A 23,517-nucleotide genomic window follows, 5' to 3' on the forward strand; every position below is an offset into this window, starting at 1 on the left:
TATATTTATATATATGTTTAAAGAATCTCTCTAATCATATAACTATCCCAGATGATTGAAGAATGCAATTTTATAAGTGTATATGGATAGGACATGAGTCCCAGTGTCAATAATATATTAGGAAGAATTTAAAGTAATTTAAATTAAATTTGGAAGTATGATCCATATCTGTAATACTCTAACATTTCCTCTTAATAATGTCATTACCAATGTACCACCACAAGAATAGCAGTAATTATGAGAAATATAAATTTTTTGCATTCTGATCAAATTTGTTGTAAGCCAAAGATGTTTTGGATTTTCCTATAAAAAACTAAAATGTCTCATCATGGTTTATCAATATGGTAGATCTTGTATTTGAATCTTAGTATCATAAATATTATACAACTGGATGAAGAATCAAATGATTTTATAAGAGAAGTGGATAATTTTTATTCTTTGAAGGGACTGTACTTTTATTTCAATTTAATATAAACCGTATGTAATCTAGGATTCAGCTTTATGAAAGCAACTTTTTCCTATATTCTGAGGAGGCATCATGATCTAGTTTATCCTTTTTGTTTATTCCTAGAACCTGATTTAATAAGGTCTTAGGAAAGAGGAATTTTACCTTCCTTTGGAATCCACGTTTGCCAGAATTGGGACTAATTTTAAGTTGTGTTTTACTGATTAGATCTTTTCACTACTGGGAGATTTTTCATTGTTACTAGATGAGTGTATTTTTAATTGATTGAATATATGTTTTTAATTGAAATGTGAAGTGGTTATGTTCTAAGACACTTGGTGTCAAGATCCCAGGGGTCAAATTGGTTTTTCCTTTTTTTTTCCTTTTTCCTGGAGGATGAGGGAGAGTTTTTTCTTTATCATTTGTACATCCTTACTTTCAAAGTAGTTTCAGTTTGGCAAAACGTTGTTCTCAGCAAACTTTACACTGAAGTGTATGTGATCCTGATGAAATGAACTACGTAAAATTTTCTTCAGTTTTCTGATTTTAATGCTGTTTCACACTTAAGTTATCAAAAATTGCTGCCCCATCCTTGAAAACATACTACTCATTTAAAACTGTGAAAAGGAGCTTTCCTGTTAGAGTGACAAAAGCATCCTTATCCTATAGGTATATGCTATGAAACATACATACTTTAAAGTTTTGAAGGTTAGGACTCAAATTAGTTTTCAAAGATAGGATAGTTGGGAGGATAGAACTCTTTTTTGTTTCTATCTTAGAAAGGTAAATGTCCTTGATTGCTGAGTTTTATTTTTCAAAGTTACTTATTTTATGTATCAATCCATTCATTTTTAAAGAGAAACTAGAAATTGGGTGAAATCTCTAAATTTTTCAGCTAGAGAGCTTTCCTGAATTTTTCTGTTATAAGCTTTGCCTATCCTACCTTGCCCCTGTTAAGTAAGAGAAACTGGCCTGCTAAATATGGCCCCGGATCTCTGGTTCCTTTCTCCTTCTGTTCTTTATCATTCTCTTTTTAATTACTTTGCTATGCTCTGTCTGGCAGGCTACTGTAAGTCTCTGGTCCTTAGGTATTTCAGGTCTAAATGTGCTGTTTACCATTGCCAAACAACCTTGAGTATTTTGAGTATTTAGCACCAAAGAGAAGCATTATGCCAGGAAATATAACTTTAAAAATGCTTGTGTATATGGAGTTCCTAAAAATCAAGTTTGACTTTTGAATCCTACGCAGTTTTTAAAATGATAAATCAGGGCTTAAAATATATTTCCTATTCATATGAGTTTTGTGAATCTGAGAAGACTGCTTCTGATGAAAAGTGAAGCATGTTTTTGGACACATCAAGGAATCACCACATTTCTTAATTCTGAGGCTATCTTTCACTTTGCCTTGCAAGTTTTAATTACCCATTTTGAAAAATGTAAATAGGTATGTGGAATTTAAATAAAGAAGCACATTCTTATTTCAAGTTGTTTAAGTTGTATTTAGCTTTATTTAAACCACATTTAACACTTTCTGACTTGTATTCCAGTTATTTTGTTTATCTTTCTTATGTTCTGCACAATTTTCCTTACAAGATTACAAGCAAATTTATATCAGGCTCAAGACAATGTTGGCTGAGTGAATGTCTGACTGGAAACCTTCCATTTCTCTACCTTTCCTGCCTAGGGTCTTAGGAATGAAGCTTTAGTTATTTGTTATTTTTGAATTATTGTAAGGTTTTTAAAATTTAAATTTGGCTTCCATACAGAAAGTAGGAGCATAAGGAACCTGGGACTCTGACCTTCTATCGTAAGTACCCTATTAATCAGAAGGTGATAGGTAGCATTAAGGTAAAAGGCCTCTGGCATGGTTTTTTTTTTTTTTTTTTTTTTGTCTTTTACACATCAGTCTTCTACTACATTTAATTCCTCTGTGGACAATCTCTAAAGACATATGTCACAGCCAGAATGGATATAAGGGCAGATAAATGAGTAAACCAGTGCAGTTCCTAGATTGACTTTTCCCAGACCGACTATGTAAGGCAAAGGTAAACCACTTAGGTTTGGTGCATTTGACTGATCTACTCAAACTGAAGCTTATGACCACTGTTTTAAATTAATTTAGCAGAGCCTTGTTTAGTGGAGTCTTGTTTTGGGATAAAAGAGAGGAATAAATGACATCTGCCTATTAAGAACTTGCCTTCAATAATTTACACCACAGGAACATTGAAGGTGCAGAGTTAGGTGAAGTCTTTCTTTTTTCATTTCAGTGGGTATTAACAGATAAATTCTTGCTCTCAGGAAAGAGGTGGAGCCTGGCACCTCCCTTCATTTCCACCATGCTGTACTGTCTTTTTCTTAGATCACTGGTTGCAAACTGGCAGCACATGGGATGGATCAGGCTATCAGACATTTTGTTGAGCTCATAAAACATATAAACAAGGAATTAACTGGATTGGATTGATTGTCAATGATTTCAAATAGGGAAATTTTACATTAAATTATGGATTTCTGGCATTTCTTAAAGATCCAGATCTGACGAAACTGTGCCTTGAGTTATTGCATGTCCACTGTTGGCTGGAGCTGAGTAGATGATGTCACCTAAAGAGGAGGCAGGAGCTTTCTGGTATGACACAGTCCCCACCACTCCCAATTTTCTCCTTAATTCATTATTCTCAGTCTGCTTCATTCATCTGTTGTTACTTGCATAGCTCCTAACATTTGCAACCCGTTTTAGACCATCACCATAGAGATTTATATACATACACACATACATACACATACACATACACATACACATACATATACATAATATATTTTTTTCTGGTAGGCTAAGTTGAAAAAACCCACCAGAGAGGTAAGTTTATGTTCTTCTTTCTACTTCCATAGAGCTCAGTCTTCTAGACTGTCACATGCTATTATATGGTTTTACTTAGTCACACAACCTAAATAGGGTCAGAATATCTACATCTTAGAGGAATAATTTTGGATATAGTTTGTAGTGTTTGTACTGGCTAGTTTTTTAGCCCTATTGAAAATACCCTTTCTTTTATGGAACATTTCAAATGTATGCAGAAATAGAAAGGATAGTATAAGAACTCCTATTACCCATCACCCAACTTCAACAATGATCAATTCTTGGCTAATCTTTCTTACTCCCCTTGTTCCCTCAAGACTATTTCAAAAGATTTCAGATATATAATTTAATCTATAAATATTTCAATATATGTCTTATGAGAGATACATACTTTATATATACATATAAATAAAATATCATACCAAATAACAATAATTCCTTAATATCAAATATCCAATTTTTATTGGATTATTTCACATATAGGTTTCCCCTCCATCTCTTTTTTTCCTTGCCATTAAGTAATTATACAAGATTCATATTTAAATAATAATCATTCAAAATGAGCATAGATTAGACTTGTCCAAAAAGTAGTACAGCTGAACTCTAGGAATTTAGAGGAAGAAAAGCTAACTTTGGGATAAACTGATCAGTCTGGAAGAATGGGAAAGATTCTGGTAAAAGAATTAGACATATTAGGTTATGCTAAGTTTTATGGTGATAATAAATGACTCAAAAATCCCACTGGTTTATAACAACAAAAGTTTATTTCTTGCTTTCATTACATGTCCCTTGTGGGTCATCTTGGTTTTGCTCCACATCTCTGTCTTTGTGTCACGATCTAGGCTGATGGAGCAGCTTCTACCTGGATATTGCTGGTTTCATGGAAAAGGAAAAGAGGACATATTGGAACAAAGCAATGGTTCTTAAAGCTTCTGCTTGGGAGTGGCACATACCACTTCTATTTACATATCTGTTGAGTCTTATGGCAAGCCTGATATTGACCAGGGGAGGGTGTATAATCCTTAATTAGGGCAAGGCAGCAAGTATTTTAAATAATACTACACTTAGTGACAGGAAAGAATATTCTGGGTGAGAAGGGAAAGGGTATTCTAGGCACAAATGTATGTGGTGAATTTGGGAGTTAGTGAGTTGATCTGTTTTTTAGGAGTAGAACAGATATCCTGCCAGGATTGGAGAGTAGAGACTATCAAAGCTAAAGAAGGAGGCTAGGGTAGAGTAGAGTTTAAATTTCAAATTCATATTCAGCTAACCTACTTTTCTATAGTGTGCTTCTGACTTGTGGAATTTGGAATGAAGGACCCTAACTCAGTGCTGTCCAGTAGAAATATATGAACCACAAATGTGAACTACATATATTCTTAAAAATTCGCTACTAGTCACATTAAAATATAAAAAACAGATGAGATTAATTTTTTTTTCTCCAAGACTTTGAACTCAATATATACCACTCAGCTTTCAATTACATTTGCCTTTTTTCATCATTGTATTCCCAGTACTCAGTGAGGAAGTGACAATTCAGTAGCAGTTCACTGACAGTAGGAAAAGGGTGATTTGTTCCATAGGTTGGCCTTCCAAAGAGAAATAATTTTTGAATAAGGATGCAATAGTAAGCAAACATGGACCTGAGAATACTGTTCCACCTTTCATTTTAGATATCCTAGGGTAAGAAAAAAAAGAGAAACCTCCTCTTGAGAAGATTCCAAGGGAAACAGTTCCCTCTGAGAAGAGCCAGATTTTAGAGTAAGGAGGTAGTGGGAACATTGAAGAGTTTGGGAGTATTGGGCAGAGTTTATAGGAGGTTCAGTCCTAGAGATATTACTGGCATTCAAAGTTAGGGTGACATGGGGGGCTAGACTGGGTGTCAAAGTGATTAGATGGGTATATGAAGGGTAGGTGTTGAGGAGGCTGTGGAGAATTTGTACCAAGGTCACTCTCAGAAAATCTTAAAAGAATCACAGAGGATCATAGAGATGAAGGTGAGTATTAGAAGGTGGCCAGAAGGAGCTTGGATGGGGTGTACTGATGTTCAGGGATCCCAAATAGGTTATTCATGCAAAAAAAGTTTAAGTGCTAATGAGAACTACTACCCCACGTGTGAAGGGGCCTCTGGCCAGGCTGTTTTGTGGCCATTGTTGCTGACAGGGAATTAGAAGTTCCCCAGAACTGGGGATTTAGATGAGAAAGTCTAAGATTAGGGTGGTGACAATGGGGAGATTTCAAAGTAGGGATCTATAGTTCTTGATGACTGTTATGATCAAGGAAGAGAAGTTACTTTGCCAACATTTATGAATGTCTACTATTTATTAGGCACCTTATATATGTTATATTTAAGTCTTACAAAATCCAGCAAGATAAATGAGATGAGTTTGTTTTTATAAACAAAGAAACTTAAGTCCAGGAGGGTTTAATAAGTTGTTCAAGTTCACACAACTAGAAAGAGGTAGAATCAAAACTAACCCAGATCCAGTTGACTTCAAAGCCCTTTGTTGTTTCTTCTATATGTCACTGTCTTTCAAGAGAGGAGAGAGAAAGGGATCAAAGAAGAATGAATTTTTAAATTTGAGGTATTCAGAGGGGAAAATGGTTTCATTGTGGAAAGGATAGGTTTATTTTAGGCATGTTGAATTGAGGTAATGATTGGATATCCATGTAGACCTGATGAGGATGCAGCTGGAAATTGGAGACTTGACTCAGAGAGAGAGGGAAGGGGAGGAAATAAAACTGAAGAACGTGCGTTGGGTTAAATATATAAATATAGGTTTATATTGTCTAAAGTATAAGCTGAATATAAAAATGAATCATGTTGGATGTGTAGAAAAGTAGGGGAAGGAAACAAACAGACAAAGGTACCCAGTGTTCTTTTTTACTTCAATTGCTCTTTTTCACTCTAATTATTATTCTTGTTATTTTTGTGTGTGTGCTAATGAAGGTGTCAGGGATTGATTTAGGTGATGAATGTACAACTATGTAATGGTACTGTAAACAATCGAAAGTACAATTTGTTTTGTATGACTGCGTGGTATGTGAATATATCTCAATAAAATGATGATTAAAAAAAAAAATGAATCATGTATTTAAAGATTTTGAAAAATTGGGGTATGTAAACTTTTTTGCAAAATCCTAATATAAAGATTGCAGTATATTCATTTTTAAAATTAATTTAGTGCCATATATGCAGATATATGAAAATTATGTCTAGATACATTGGAAGCAATATTATATATGTGTATAATTATATATGTATGTATTTTTAATATATATTAAAACAAATATCCTGTAAGTGGAATGCATATAATATTGACTCTAATAACATTGCATGAAGGTCTTTGGATGCAAAGTGTTAATAATTGATGATTTTAATATACAACATAATATCCTGATTTATAAATGAGATACTATTATATTTAAGTATTACAATCTAATAATAGTCTAGATTAGACAAGGTATTAAATCTTCTGGGCTTCATTGTGACTTGCACTTTTAGATTTTTAAACAAACATTTACTGAGAGCCTGTTTTGTGCTAAAACATTTTTCACATGAGCTATTTCATTTAGTCCTAAAATGACTTTATTAGGTTTGAGAATTTTTTAATAGTGAAGAGGATATAATCTTTAGTATGGTATGTTAGTGATGATAATAGTACCATTTTTGTAACACTTTGGAACATACAGAACAATTTCATATGCTTAATTCATTTTAGCACAAGTCATTGTGTTAAGCATGTGCTATATGCTCCAGAATTCTGAAATATTTAAACTTTACAGATCTATTGTGAGAAGGGTATTATTATTATCAGTTTACAGTGAGGAATGGGAGACTCACAGTTCAATACCTTGGCCAAAGTTATAAGGCTAAGTGACAGATCACAGATGATTTTAAGTTAGGCATTAAATACATTAGTACAGCTATAGCCTAGGCTGTAACAAAAATTGTGTGCAGCAGCAATAAGAAAATACAATGTGAAAAACAAATATCACCTTCATATTGGTATTTAATTTCATTTTAGTGTTTAGTGGCATTATAGAAATCATACCAATATATAAGAGCTGAAAGGTTTGTTTTTAATTTATTTGGATTGTTTTACAAAATTACTTTAAAGTACAGTTATACCTAGAGATAGGGGGATTTAATAGGTGATGTCTAGGTGTCATCCAAGTATATTTAATATACTTTATATTGTTTAACCACTGTTTGAGCTATAGTGTCTGTGAAGAGATAATGCATACTAATTGGAGCATTTCACTATGACAGAGCTGATTGGAATGACATGTATATATATTTATTATAGAAGTTGTGGGTTTACAGAAAAATCATGCAAATATACAGGGTTTCCATATGCAACTCCATTATTAACACCTTGTGTTACATTTGCTAAAACTGATGAAAGCACATTTTTATAATTGTACTATTAATTATAGTCCATGATTTAAGTAAGTGTTCATTGTGTTGTGCAGTTCCATGGATTTATTATTTTTTTACTAACCTATACACAACCTAAAATTTCCTCTTTTAATCACATTCAAATATATAATTCAGTGCTGTTAATTACCTCCACAATGTTGTGCTACTATCACCACTGTCCATTACCAGAAGTTCATCATCCCGAATAGAAACTCTGAACATTTAAGCATTAACTCCCTATTCCCTAACCTCTACCTCATCCCCTGGTATTTTATATTCTAGATTCTGACTCAGTGAGTTTGCTTTTTCTAATTATTTCTTATCAGTGAGATCATACAACATTTGCCCTTTTGTGTCTGGCTTATTTCACTGAACATGATGTCTTCGTGTGTATCAGAACTTCATCCCTTTTTATGGTTGAATAATATTCCTTTGTGTGTATACTGTATACACATTTGTTTATCCATTCATCAGTTGATGGACACTTGGGTTGCTTCCATCTTTTGGCAGTTGTGAATAATGCTTCTATGATCATTGGTGTTGTAAATATCTGTTTGAGTACCTGCTTTCAATTCCTATGGGAATATACCTAGAAGTGGGATGGATAGGTCATATAGTAATTCTATACTTAACTTTCTGAGGAACCACCAAACTGTTTTCGATGGTGGCTGCATCATTTTACATTCCCACCAACAATAAATGAGTGTTCTTATTTCTCCATAACCTCTCCAATAGTTCTAATTTTCCATTTTTAAAATGATAACCATTCTGGGGGTATGAAATGGTATCTTGTTTTTTTTTGTTTTTTTTGTTTTTTAGGGTATATTTTTCTGGGCTTTCATATTTGTTGATTTTTATTCACAATCTCTTTTGCAACACAACTTATAACCTCATCATCATTTCCAGTCTGATTATGCAAGTGCTAAGTGGCAGAAAGGTCTGAAATAAATACCTCAAAAGAGAGAGAAAAAAAGACAAAGCCATGAAGCTAAATGCATGCAAAAGGTTCTATGAAGGTGGGGGAAAGTGTCTTAGAAATAAACTAGAGTAAGACAAAGTAATTGGAAGTTTTTAGCTGAAGTTCTTTCAGTCATCCTTGTCCCTTGCTCCGTGTTTAAGGATGCACGTGAACTCAATGTAGTTGAAGGTTTCCTTTTGTTGATCTGCACTTCTCTGTACAGCTCGTCCACTTCCTCATCTGTAAACCAATCCCCCAGGGTTGTCAGCAGCTCTCTCGGGTAATCCTCCTGGGTGGTGCCTGTTGCTTCTTCATCAAAGCACACAAAAGCATTTCACATGACATTCTCTGGGTCTGTGCCATTTAACTTCTCAGAAAACAAAGTGAGGAACATGGTAAAATGTATGGTCCCTGGAGCCTCATTCATCATAGCCTGAAGGTGTGCATCCGCTGGATTCTTTCCCAGGGAAGCAAGCATGTCATGCAGATCTTCCTTGGTGATGAAACCATCTCTGTTCTGATTGATCATGTTGAAGGCATCTTTGAACTCTTGAATCTGTGACTGTTCAAACATGGGAAACACACTGGATGTTACACACCGAGGGTGCTTCTTGGTGGTATTGGTTTTTGCCTTTTTGCTCAAAAAGTGGTGGCTGCTTAATTCCATTCCAGAGTCCAGAACCAGGTTGCCCTGTGTGAGTCCACTGTTGGTGGCAAGTGAAGTGGGGGGAGCTCCCAGGACTTCCGGTCCTGGGGGTGGGCCGGAAGTCACGGTGGATCCAACTCGGAGCTAGAGGAATGGTGTCAGTTTTCTCACTCCACACTGAATGATACTGGGTGTGTCCACCGAGGAACTGGGCTACATGGACCGAGTGAACAAAGCATAGGTTTCAGTTTCCTTGGTTTTTCTTTCTTTGGTCATTGGCACCCTGTTCCACACCCCCTGGGATTGCTCTGGCAGCAGATCTCACAACCCTTTCACTAATCACTTTTCTCTTAGAGCTCTAGGAGTCTCTTCAGTGTTCGATATTCTAATCACTAAGGGTATGGAGTGCATTTATTTGATTTTATTTGGAATTCATTGGGCTCCCTTGATTTGCACATTTATGTCTTTTATGAGAATTGGCAAGTTTTCCCCAATTATCACCCACCTGAAATAATCACCCAAGACCTTTACACTTCACTTCCTCTAGGACACCAATGATTCTTGCATTTGTGTACTTTGTGTTGGCCATCATTTCCTGAGATCCAATTCAATTCTTCCCATCTTTTTCACCATTTGTTCTGCTGTGTATTCAAATTCAGATGCTGCCTTCCAGTCTGCTGATCCTTTCTTCTGCCTGCTCAAATGCTGTTGTGTCTCTAGCACATTTTTAAGTTGATCTACAGTAACTTTCATGTTTGCAAGATTTGCTGTTTTTCTATTTATTCTTTCAAATTCTTCTTAATGCTCATCTAGCATTTTCCTGATATCCCTTTTCTCTGTAGCCAGCTCACTGAAATTATTTCAGAGATTTGCCTGAACATCTTTGATGAGTTGTTGCAAATTCTATCTCACCTGGCTTTTTATTTCGATCATTTGGCTTGGCCATATCTTCTTTTCTCTTCACATGGTGTGTGATTTTGCTGTTGGTTTCTTGGCATTTGATTATCTTGATAAAGTTATTTTGTAAGTTAGTGAAAACACTTGCTAATGTCAGCCTAGGTGTGAGGGAAGGAACAACTCTCTGGCAAGGATTCAGGATCAGCCTTGATCATGAACATGTACTTTTCTCTCTCAGTCTCCTTCTTCCATGGACAAGGCCAAGAATCCCAGAAGTGATTTCTCAGTACAGAGGGGCCAGTTCTGCTCAATATTACCCTGAGAAATGCAGTTTCTGCATGTGGTGGCAATTTCTGGTATCAGAAGATCAAAATCGCAATGGAGGAAGGTAATTCCATTTGTCCTATAACCCATGCTTCTTCACCATTCTCCATAGTGCTGGGAAAAGATGTTCCTTTCTTCATCCACAGAAACTGAAAATTCTTCTTTCAGACTCAGGGTGGGTAGTTTTAAAGGAAAGCTGTCCCACAAATGAGATTCAAATTGTTTCTGAGAGTCTCCAAAATGGAAGAAAGATGATTTCCAGTTCAGTCTGGCCAAGTTCTTTGAAGAAGAGTTTGATATAGGAATTCTTACTTCTTTGGAATGGACCAGGTTCTTGGTTGGGAGGTGCTGAGTGAAGATGAACCACTATTTCTTTTTGTTACCGGCTACTGGATGAGGCTGAGCTCCCACCGGAGTCCGAAGGAATTCACCGAAAGGCTCCGGCCTTCCCGACCGCTCCCGACGGCCTACAGCTCAGGCAAATCCACGACTCAGAGCTATGGCACAGGCAATCTTCTCCGCAGACAGAAACGCGTCACGGCCACCGAATCCGCAACGCAGCCGGTATCTTGTTGTTTTGATTTGCATTGCCTAGATGGCTAATTATGGGCATCTTTTCATGTGCTCTGGCTATTTGTATATCTCCTTTGGAGAAATGCCTATTCAAGCATTTTACCCATTTTTAAAATGGTTGGTTGTCTTTTTGTTGTTGAGTTGAAGGATTTCTTTATATATTCTGGATATTAAACCCTTATTTATATGTGGTTTCCAAATATTTTCTCCCATTGTGTAGGTTTTTATTTTACCTTCATGATAAAGTCCTTTGATGCATAAAAGTTTTTAATTTTGATGAAGTCCCTTTTATTTTTTTCTTTTATTGCTTCTGCTTTGGGTGTAAAGTCTCAGAAAACCGTTGCCTAATGCAAGTTCTTGAAATGTTTCCCTACTTTTGTTCTAGGAATTTTTAGTTCTGGCTCTTATGTTTAGGTCTTTCATTAATTTTGAGTTGATTTTTGTGTATGTTGCGAGGTAGGGGTCCACCTTCATTCTTTTGCAAATGGAGATCCAGTTTTCCCAGCACCATTTGTAGAAACACTTTATTTCCCAAGCTAGTGGCTTTGGACCCTTGTCAAAAATCAGTTGACTATAAATAGGAGGGTTAATTTCTGAGCTTTAATTCTATTCCACTGTTCTCTATGTCTGTCCGTGTGCTGGTTCCATGCTGTTTTGATTACTGTGGCATTGTAATAAGTTCTAAGATGGGGAAGTGTGAGTCTTCCAACTTCATTCTTTTTCAAGATGGCTTTGGTTTTTTGAGATCCCTTACCCTTCCATATAAATTTGATGATTGGCTTTTACATTACTGCAAAGAAGGTTGTTGGAATTTGATTGGGGTTTCGTTGATTTGTAAATTGCTTTGGATAGAATGCATCTTAATATATTTAGTCTTCCAATCTATGAACACGGAATGTCCTTCTTTTTATTTAGGACTTCTTTGATTTCCTTAGCAACGTTTTGTAGTTTTCTGTGTATAAGTCCTTTCCTTCCTTGGTTAGATTTATTCCTAGATATTTGATTCTTTTTGTTACTATTATAAATAATTTTTTTCTTGATTTTTTTCTTCTAATTGTTCATTACTAGTGTACAGAAACATTTTGTTAAATGTCTTTTCTGCATCAATTGAGATGGTCATGTGTTTTTTTTCTTTCATTCTGTTAATGCACTGTATTATAGTAATTGATTTTCTTACACTGAACCACCCTTGCATACCTGGGATAAATTCCATTTGATCACGATGTATAATTCTTTTAATGTGCTGTTGGATACATATGCTAGTATTTTGTTGAGGATTTTGCCTCTATATTCATAAGAGTTATTGGTCTGCCATTTCCTTTTTTCACGGTATCTTTATCAGGTTTTGTTATGAGGGTGATGTTGGCCTTGTAGAATGAATTAGGGAGTGTTCCCTTCTCTTCAACTTTTTGAAGTTTGAGCGGGATTGATGTTAATTCTTCTTGGACTGTTTGGTAAAATACCCCTGTGAAGCCATTTGGTCCTCGACGTTTTATGTTGGGAAGTATTTGATTGCTGGTTTAATCCCTTTACTAGTTATTTGATTGTTGAGATCTTCCATTTCTTCTTGAGCAATGTAGGTAATTTATGTGTTTCTGATAATTTGTCTGTTTCATCTAGGTTATCTAATTTGATGGTGTACATTTGTTCATAATATCCTCTATAGGCCTTTTTATTTCAGTGATGGTCGGTATTAATGCCCCCCTTTCCATTTCTGATTTTAGTCATTTGTGTTCTCTCTTTTTCTTTGTCAGTTTAGCTAAAGGTTTGACAATTTTATTGATCTTTTCAAAGAACCAACTTTTGTTTTTTTTGATCTTGTCTATTGTTTTTTTTTTTCTATTTCATTTATCTCTGCTCTAATCTTCGTTATTTCCTTCTTTCTGCTCACTTTGGGTTTAATTTGCTCTTCTTTTTCTAGTACTTCCAGTTTTGAAGTTAGACCTCTGTTATGAGATCTTTCTTCTTTTTTAATGTGAGCATTTAGGGCTATAAATTTCCCTCTCAGCACTGCCTTTGCTGCATCCCTAAGTTTTGATATGTTGTATTTTCATTTTCATTTGGCTCACGATATTTCCTAATTTTCCTTGTGATTTCCTCTTTACTCCATTGGTTGGTTGTTCTTTAATTTCCCCATATTTGTGATTTTCCATTTCTCCATCTGTTATTGATTTCTAGCTTCTTTCCATTGTAGTCAGAGAAGATACATTCTATCATTTCAATATTTAAAAATTTGCCGAGACTTGTTTTGTTACTAAGATATGTCTATCCTGGAGAATGGTCCATGGGTACTTGAGAAGAATGTATATTCTTTAGCTGTTGGGTGAAGTGGTCTATATATGTCTGTTAGGTCTAGTTGGTTTAGAGTATTGTTGAAGTCTTCTATTTCTTTATTGATTCTCTGTAGATATTGTACACATTACTGAATGTGATGTATTAAAGTTTCTTACTGTTAATGTAGAGCTGTCTATTCCTACCATCATATATGTCAGTTTTTGCTTAAAATATTTTGGTGTTCTGCTGTTAGGTACATGCATATCTGTAATTGTTATGTCTTCTTGTTGAATTGATCTCTTTATAATAAGCATATAATGACCCTCTTTGTCCTTTTAACACTTTTGATTTGAAATCTATTTCATTTGATGTTAGTATAGCTACTCCAACTCACTTTCAATTACTACTTGCGTGTTAATTTTTTTTCCATTCTTTCACTTTCAACCTGCTTATGTCTTTAAATTTAAGGTAAGTCTCTTGTAAACGGCATTTAATTGGGTCATGCTTTTTTATCCATTATTCTGATCTCTGCCTTTTGACATGAGAGTTTAATCCTTTTACATTTAAAGTCACAACTGGTAATGCAGAACTTTCTTCTGCCATTTGGCTACTTATTCTTTGTAAGTCTTACACCTTTTTATCATTCAGTTCTTATTTACTGCCTACTTTCACATTTACTAGATTTTTTTATTTTGTACCGTTTTGAGTCCCTTCTCATTTCTTTCTGGTTATATTTTTCCTTGTGGTTACCATGGGATTAACATTTAATACCCTTAATATATAACTATCATATTTGATTTGATACCAGTTTGACTTCAGTAGCATACACACACACTCTTCTGCACCCCTCTGACCCCCACCTTTTTTTGTATTTGTTACAAATTATATCTTTGTGTATTGTATGTCTAAAACCATAGATTTATCATTACTTTTTATGCATTTGCATTTTAGCACTTGTAGGAATTATGAAGTGGTGTTACATACCAATAAATACAAAACACTAGTATTGGCATTTATAATTACTCATATGACTGCATTTACTGGAACTCTTTAATTCTTTATGCTGCTTTGAGCCACTCTCTGCTGTCTTTTCCTTTCGGTCTGAAGTACTCCCTTTAACTTGCTTGTAGGGCAGGTCTAATGGTAAGGAACTCTCTTAGCATTGCTTATTTGATAATTTCTTATTCGCTCTCTCATTTTTGAAAGAAAGTCTTGCTGGATATAAAATTCTCAGTTGGCATTTTTTTTTCTCTAAATTTGGGAAGATTTCTGTCATTATTTCTTTGAATATTCTCTTCCTTCCTTCCTTCCTTCCTTCCCTCTTTCCCTTCCTCCCTCCCTCCCTTCCTCCCTCCTTCTCTTCCTTTCCTCTTCTGGGATTTCCATAATGCATATATTGATATGCTTGATGGATCTCAGAGGTCTCATAGGCTGTTTTTATTTCTTAAAATTCCTTTCCTTTTTACTCCTCAGCCTAATGTTAATTGTCTTGTCTTTGAGTTCACTGATTCTTCTTCTTCCAGCTCCAATCTGATGTTCAAACCCTTCTGTGAATTTTTCATTTCACTTATTATGGTCTTCATCTCCAGTAGTTCTGTTTTGTTCATTAAAATTTTTTTTCTGTTCACTCGTTGTTCTTATATTGTTCACTCATTGTTTTCCTGATAGCCTTTAGTTCTTTCTCTGTATTTTCCTTCATCTCTATGAATGTATTTATTGTTTTCCAGATATCTTTTAGTTCTTTATCCTTGAGCATATTGAAGATCATTTTTAAAACTCTTTTTCTGGTATATCCATAGTCTGGTCTTCTTTGTTGATGTTTTCTTGATCATTATCCTCTTCCTTTGGATGGGCCATCATTTCCTGTTTATTTGCTTGTCTTGTAATCTTTTTTTTGTACAGTGTACATTTTAATATTTTAAAATGTTAAATTTGGGATTTATTCCATGAGATGTCTGTTCCGTGACTTTGTATCCAACTAATGATATGATAGATTTTCTTGAGCATCAGGAGCTAACTAAACCAACAAAGCTAAGCAAAAGACACCTTTCACTGTCTTTGCAAATTGGCTTTGCATTAGCTGATGTTCTCCTTCAGAGTTCAGCTCTACTATCAGTAAAGTCAGCCCAGGGTGAATGCAAAGTGCAGGCTCTTCTCTGTCTTTCTGGGCCTGTATCTTATCCTTGGCTGTGCTTGCTAGTGGTCTTAGGAGTTCACTGTTTTTAAGAGTTTGAATGTTCTTCTACTCCCCAGGAAAGAGAGATTCTCCTCTCCCTGCTGTTCCGCTGCTGGACTGCCCTAGGTCACCTGCCTCAATTGTTACTGACTCTGCTTAGGGGCCAGGAAGGGCACCAGAAGCTTCTTCTAGGGCTCCTCAAAGCTGTCCTTTCTTGACTTGGCCTGACCTGCAAATGCAGCCCTTCCACTTCCTTGTAGCTCTGAGCAAGTGTACCATCTTTAAGTTCCCTCTGTCTCCATTGTCCAGGGTTGGTTGGAAAAATGGCTGCCATCAGAGCTGGGTCCCCAGTGATCTGAAGTAGCTAAGTGAAAGCAGTGATCACTGGTCATACTTCCCATCCTCTGGATCTTCAGGAACTTCATTTTTATGTCCCTCTCTGGCATCAGCAAGCTGTGCCAGGGGCTGGACCCCAGACCCCAATGCTGCCTGCCTTGAGAGTGGGGGATGGGTGATGGTAACCATTGCGTGGAAGGAGAACAATTTGCTGTTATTTACTGCAATTTACCAGCCTCTTGCTCCTGTTCTTCCCTGTATGCTGTACAGTGTTCTACTGGAGTTTCAAGATGATTGATTCAATCACAGTCCCTGTCTCTTTAATAGTTGTTCTGGTGGAGGAACTGATTTTGGAGCTTCTTACTCCATCACCTTCCCACAATTGCTCATGACATTTTATATTTAAAATTACTTTTATTCTTAAATAACCAAAATTTAGGCATATAGCTTATTGAATTTTTCTTTTAATCTGGCAAGCAGCATCTCAATATAAAACAAAGGAGAATTTCTCATATTCATTTAAATTGTGTAAGTAGAGCAGTTCATTGATTTTTGGGTATATTTGAGCAATTTTTAAAGTTATGAGAAGTAATCTACTCTTTTCTTATGTGTTTAGTGAGGAAAAGAAGTTCCTCAAGCTGGTAGAAATAAAGTTGCTAGCTAACCCTGTATTACCAAAGATATAACTACCTGTACAAGCCTAGGTCACTCTGTGAAAGCCTCTTAAGTACTCAAGATGCCTCTCCTGGGCTTGTCTTCTTACTGTTTCTTACTGCCTGTACCCTTCCTCATTAGCCGTATCCCACCTGAACCTTTTCTTTCTGGGCAGGGCCTCAAGCTGCAGATCTCCTGGAGATCAGCTGTTTCTTTTTTTTTTTTTGCTTTTAAAATGTACCTAACTTGTCTCGCCTACCCTCAAAGCTCTGTTGAGTATCATTTTCTGAGAAAATAATTCATTATTTTAGGTTGATGTATAATCATTTTTTATTAATTTTAGCCTGCTTGGGAACTGAGGCAGCTGTAATGTCCTTACACTACACTTAGTTGAGGATTCGAATGTTAGTGCAGTCAAGTTTTGTGATCCTGGGAATGTATGGTAACCTTTCTGAGTCTCATTTTTCTGTATGACAGATAGCTCAACAACAGTTTTATTTCTAGGATTGGTTGTGCAGTGCTTGGTGTTATGGGATACTCAAGTACTTACTCCAATGGAAATTTCAGGTGCTGAGGGAAACATTTTTGAGACTACCTCACAAAATATAACCTGATACTAATACTAATTCTCTTGCAGTTACTACTACTAATACTTTTAAGAAACTGGGATGGAATTTAGAGAGCATTTAGAGATAATTTACTTTCAGTTTGAAGTGATTTTTATAGCTGCAGAACCATAGTCTTCCCAGATGTTCTTTGGGTTGTTTTAGTAAAGTTATGTTAAGAGTGAAACCCATCCGAGGCAGCAGGGTTATTATGAATAGAAATTTAATCAGACCAGAAAAGCAGATGCTTGTATTGTTCTTTGTTTTGCTTCATGCAGGCAGGGCTTTCCTTTTTAAAAAATTGACCTCAGCTATATTCTCATTTTGCTAGAAATGTTCTGTATCGTTGAGGGGAAAAAATGCATTCTAGTGAGGACCTAGCCTATTGTAGTTCTGCAAAGCACTGGAAAATATAGGGAAAATAAAATGCCTGAGCAGGAAATTGACTAAATGACCTTAAGGTTCTTTTATATTCTCTTTTCCTGGAACTGCCTATTGGTACTCAGATAGTGTGCTTAGAGAAAACTAGATAAATGGTCAGATAAAAACTTGATTTGAATTCCATCTTTGATTTAAGAATGATTAGTGAACCAGTTCAAATTATTTTTATTCTTTCTGGGTTTTGTAGTTCTAAACTGCTTGAAAGTAGTTTCATATTGTTCAAAGATGAATATATTTTCATATTTTCTCTTCTTAATCTATTGGTAAAATTGATAACATTGTTTTAAGCAAGCTAAACATTCATAAAGCAGAATATCCTAAAAGGACCATATTGTTTGCCTTTGAGTCTTCATATACACTTTTCTTTCCTTAAGTAAATGCTCTGAGCAGACCAAGAGGTTAAATATAGGACAGATTCAGTATAAAAAAGAAAATCTGGAATACATTCTTTGTTTATTTCATTCATGCATGTATTTCCAGTAATCTTGTGATTAATAGCACTTAGTATAGTGCATAGCACATAAAAACACAATGTATAAATATTTTTAACCAAATTTAAAATCTTACATTATGAGAAATAAGATGACCTTCAAGTCCATACTATCTGTATAGTATTTGAAAAAAGTAGGAGCTCAATTGAATTTTTTTTTTTTTTTTTTTTTTTTTTTTTTTTTTTTTGAGATGTGCTTGCCTTAAAGATAATATGTGCTTAGCAAATTTTGGGATGAATGACACCAGACACAAAAATGCTCACCATTATTTTTATTTGTTATTATATTACTATTTTACATAGCTTCTCTTCATATTTTCCAAAGCATTGAAATATATTTGCTTTGTTTTCTGAATACTGGTAACAAACCCTTTGAATCTCCTCTACCCAAAGATATAGTCACTTAATTGTCAAAAACTTTTGAATGGTTCTGCCTTTAGGAAGAACTATTTTAAATAGTTCAGTTCTTGTATCACAGTGATAATGCAAAAGTATATTAAGTAATATATCTAAGCCCCTTGAATAAAAGGCAAGTTTCTTAGAAAATGGAATAAATAATTTCAGAACTCTTATAATTGAGACTGTTTCTCTGCCTCTTCTTGACATTTGCGGATAATATTAAAGTTACTCTAATGCTTCCTTATGAAGTATAAAGAAAGCATTCCAAAGTATTAAATATAGTTGGCAATCATGCTAGTATATGCTGATGTGCTTTATAGGTCTGTTTATTCCCTAGAGTGGTTGTATTGTACATAGATCATTTCCTTTAGCAAAATAGGAATAAGTGACTAACCCATCAAATTTTTCCTACACTTTGGGGGGATAGATGATGTTAGATAGGTACTGCAGGTATCACACAAATATTTTCTTACTAACAGATGTTAGAAAAGAAAGAATATAATTTGGAGTAACAGATAACTGGTGGTATAAAATACATTTAGAATGTACACATGAATTTAGGTGTCACTTTCTTGTTTATTATGGGCCGTGCTATCCAATAAGTTGGCTCCCTAAGATTAGTAAGAAGTTTCTGGAACCTTGGCATTCCACAAAGAAGAAAGATTTTCAAAATATTTTCTTTTTAAAGAATGATTAATAAATTAAAATGTGACAAATTGGTGCAAAATACCTTCAAATGAACCTGCTCTTCAAGGATGTGGAGCTACGGAAACTCTCATACCCTTCTGGTTAGGAGTATAAATTGGTATAACTACTTGGAAAACAGTTTAACAGCATTTACTTAATTTGGGCATATGCATAACCTATGACCCACTGCTAGGTTTATATTCTCCTCCCAAATGCGTGTACATGTGCACCAAAAGATATTTTCAAGAATTTTCACAGCATTTTTATTTGTAATAGTTGAAAAATGGAGCAACCCAAATGTCCATCAACAGAATGGATTGATAAATTGTTGTTTATTACTATAGTGTGATACTCTACAACAATAAAAATGAATGAACTACACAATATAATGTTGAGTAAAAGAAATGTATCCAAATGGTATATGTTATATGATCTCGTTAATATAAAGTCCAGAGGCAGTAAAAACTGCTCTAAGGTGGTGTAAGTCAGAAAAGGGCTTACCTTAGTGGAGAAGTAGGAGATACTGATTGGGAAGGGATAGGATAAGGGCTTCCAAGTACTATAAATGTTCTATTTCTTGATGTGTGTGATTGTTATTCCAGTGTGTTTACTGTGATTATTCATTTGATCTAAGTACTTAGGATTTGTATACTCTTCTGTATGTATGCTATATCACAATAAAAAGTTTAAAATTAATCTGTTCCAGGATGTCAGTGATTTGGTATAGCATCTGAAATATCATTAAGAGAGAAATAGTAGGATGTAATTAAAAGTGAGTTTAAGAGAAATTGGGCTATTTTCTCTCCTTCTTCCCCTCTGGTGGGAATCTTGTTATCTCCAAGTCTGGGGCAAGTTATTTTGCTTATCTAAACCTCAGATACGTATTGCAAATAGAGAAAATAATATTTGTGAGGATCAACAGCATAGTCGATTTTAAAGTATTAATAAATATAATCGAAATTGTTCTTATTAAATAAAGCAAAGCATTATCAAAGATCAAGTGTGATTTCATTCAAAGAGCTGAATATCTTTAGGTAAGACTATGTACCACATTCACGCAATCATTCATGAAAAGCTGAGCTGCAAATACATGCTGAAAGGCTCCTATCTACTCTTTTTTCATATGTGAGCATTCTTAAGTGTCGCTCATCAACAGAATAGCAAATCACTTCCTCAAACAAGCATCCCCTCAGCTGTTGCTTTTTACCTAAGTTTTTTTCAAAGGGTCTATATTTGTGATTTCCTTTTTCTCACTTTCCTCCCTCAACTCTTCATCCAGTTTCCTTTCCAATCAGTATAATGAAAATGCACTCTCTAAGGTCAATAATCATTTTATGTTTGCTAAATCCAAGTTTCTCTTACCTTTTCGTACTTGATGACCTTTCTGTAGCATATGTCACTATTTATTCTATCTTTGAATCATTTCCCCCTTGGTTTCTATCACAGGTCTTCCCCAAGCATGTAGTACTGTAGGTGGGCAAGAAGTGCTGGTTGAAAGAAAGAATGAGTGAATTTACTCATATTTGCCTAGCTGTGTTTTCTCAATCTTCTCTGATGTCTTTTTCTTTCTCTATCCTGATGTCTCCAGGGCTCTAGCCTTAACTCCCTTCTCTTGGTCTATGTTTTCTCTTTCCATCTATACAGTGATTGTTTCATCTGAGACTTCTCTCCCTTGCCCCAGACTTATATCCAAATTTACTTCGTGCTCTTTGATTGATTCCTTTTCATAACCTCCTACTTTTGTTTCATTCATGCAATATCTTCTCACCTCTGATGATCTTAATTATACATACACAATTTTACAAATACATACACATATATGTCTCTAAATGTATATAAAGGTTTCTTTCACTCACTGTGTTTTTATTTTCTCCATGTTCTTACCCTCTTGTTTATGTTTATCTTTGTTTTTGTGTTAGAAACCTTCCAAAAATGTCTGATGGTCTCTGGCTATCCTCTTGTATTTAAAAGTGAAACACTAAAAACCTAATTAAAAGCTTTGTGTTTGTAAAGCTTGTTGATTGAAGTGAGGGTGTCACGCTGGGCCATTTCACTGGGAGGCCCTCAGCTGTCAGTATCCATAGGTCTTTTCTCCTGGACTAGTCATTTTTCCCAGAGAGGAATCCTTCAGTCTTTTGCCTAATGGGCATAAGCCTGGCTGTAAGGATTATTATTACTGAGTGAAGAGAGGGGGCTAGGAAACTTATGATTTGGTAGATAAACTTGCACTTAATCTTCCCAATTTCAGTATGGTTTCCTGCTTTTAACTATGCCTGGTATTCTTAAGCCCAGGGGTCCAGTGGAGTAAACTATTAATAGTTCTCACAAATATTTCTGGTTCCTCTCTTTCCTTTGAGGTTAAATGTGGCCATGTAATATCCTTTGGCTAATGAAAAGCAAGTGGAATTAATGTGAATCACTTCTGAGTGGAAGTAGTTAATTACTGGTGTGAGGTTCTCTCTTACCAATCTTCTCTCTGAATCTTACGTGTTGATATGGCTAGAATATGGAAGATAGATGCTCTTACGAGTTTCTTATTTTTGTGTGAATTAAATAAACTATCATTGGGTCAAGCTACCAAGATTTTGGAGTTGTGTAGTATATCCTGGCAAATATATTAAAACTTCAAGAAAATAAATATCTGGTCTTTTGCCAGGATGGGAGAAGGGCAGTTTTCCAATTGTGTGCAGTGAGGAGGGTGATCGAAGGGTTTAACTTTTTCCCATACAGTCTCTCATCTAGTCCTCCTGTTTTTTCCTCTTCCACTTTCTGAGGAATTCTGAGATTTCGGTAGTTAGAATCAGCCTACTTTTCAGCTTCACACCATAGGTGTGAGCTTCTCTGTTCTGCTAAATTAGTTGTCTGTTAACTTTCCAGCTTCCAAACTTTTGATACTGTCATCTAGTTTTCTCTTGTTCCTTTGGGTTTATGTGCTTTTTATTCCTTTGCTGTCATATTAATGAAGTTTTCAAAATGGAGCCTTCCATGATAACTACCAGTGTTCAAAACAACAGATTTAACAACAGGACTTAATGTTATTAACTTGGTTAAGTTGCTTCAAAACTATGGTCTTTTTTTACTTATCTGTGTCTAATTATTTGGAAGATCACCAGAGTCTCTCAGTTCTAAAATTTGCTGTTTTTCTTCTCATTCTTTGGTAAAATATAGGCAATAAACAAACAAAAGCAAATAAAACTTTGTCTTTGTTCTTATCTTAGGTACAGTATAGGCAAAAACAAAGCAAATAAAAAAAAATACTTTCTGTCATTTAATACTTTTGAGCACCTAAAAGATTTTAGGCATTATCACAAATAAAACTCTTGCATGGGTTGTTTATGATAGATTACAAATCCCTTGAAAGTACAGAGTGTAATTTTTACGTTATTCATTTAGTAGAATTTGCTTCTTATATGAATTATGTTGTTATACTAAATAAGTACTCAGTGATGGTGTTATGCTCATTTAAGAATTTTCTCCCTAATCTTTTATCATTTGTATATGACTCTCAAGTTTCAGTAGAACATAGCATTTTGAATCTTGTCATTGATTCATTCCTTTCCTAGTATTTATTTGCAATGTGATTCATATTCTTATCTGTGAGTCATAATATTGTTCAAATTTAGATATGTACTTACATTTAAATGTAAGAAGCACTGTCAAGGTATCTATTCAGAAGTACGGTTTCTAAGATTTAAACTTTACTGTTCATTTGCTGTAGAATTTCAACGACTAGGAGTTATGGTGAAGTGCATACTACAAAACCAGGTATACAAAACAGGGCTACAGTTGTACTACAATGTTTTAAAATATTTTCTTTATTGATTTCTGTAAATATGAAGCAAATGGAAAGCATCATGATCAAAGCAGATGCTCAAAATATTGATTACTCTAAATTGTAACTTTGTAGAGTTTTATGTAATGTTGGGATACCACTTAATCTTGAACACATCCTAATTAGTAGCCATTCAACTACATTAATTATTTTTAGAATCTTATCTCTTTAAAAATTATTATTAAGGAATACTCAAAGTAGTAAAAATGTACTTTATCTGCAACTGTGAAGTTCACTGAACATTTAATGGGTACTTTTGGCGTCAGGAGCTGGACTCTGGAGCCCTTGTCAAATCCAATGAACTTCATGTTTGAAACAGAATTTTAAGAAATGACTTTAAATTATAAAAGGAGAAATTTAAGGAAAGCATAAGGAAGAAGATTCTGTTGGTTAAGATTATAAAATAGATAAAAGAGGTAACGGGTAGAATGTTTCCTGGATGTGTATATAATTATGGCAGTCTTAGATTGTTTTTAGGCTAGATTAGAAAACTGGCCTAGAGA

General features: G+C 34.9%; 1 protein-coding gene and 1 pseudogene across 3 annotated transcripts in view; one reads left to right on the plus strand and one right to left on the minus strand.

Moving 5' to 3' along the window:
• AGBL4 (ATP/GTP binding protein like 4) overlaps window positions 1-23,517 on the plus strand; it is a 1,783,169-nt gene that overhangs the window by 18,264 nt on the left and 1,741,388 nt on the right. The window lies entirely within an intron of this gene.
• Window positions 8,552-10,067, minus strand: LOC119527360 (annotated as a pseudogene).

This window comes from Choloepus didactylus, chromosome 2, assembly GCF_015220235.1.
Source record: "Choloepus didactylus isolate mChoDid1 chromosome 2, mChoDid1.pri, whole genome shotgun sequence".
Classification (NCBI taxonomy): domain Eukaryota; kingdom Metazoa; phylum Chordata; class Mammalia; order Pilosa; family Megalonychidae; genus Choloepus; species Choloepus didactylus.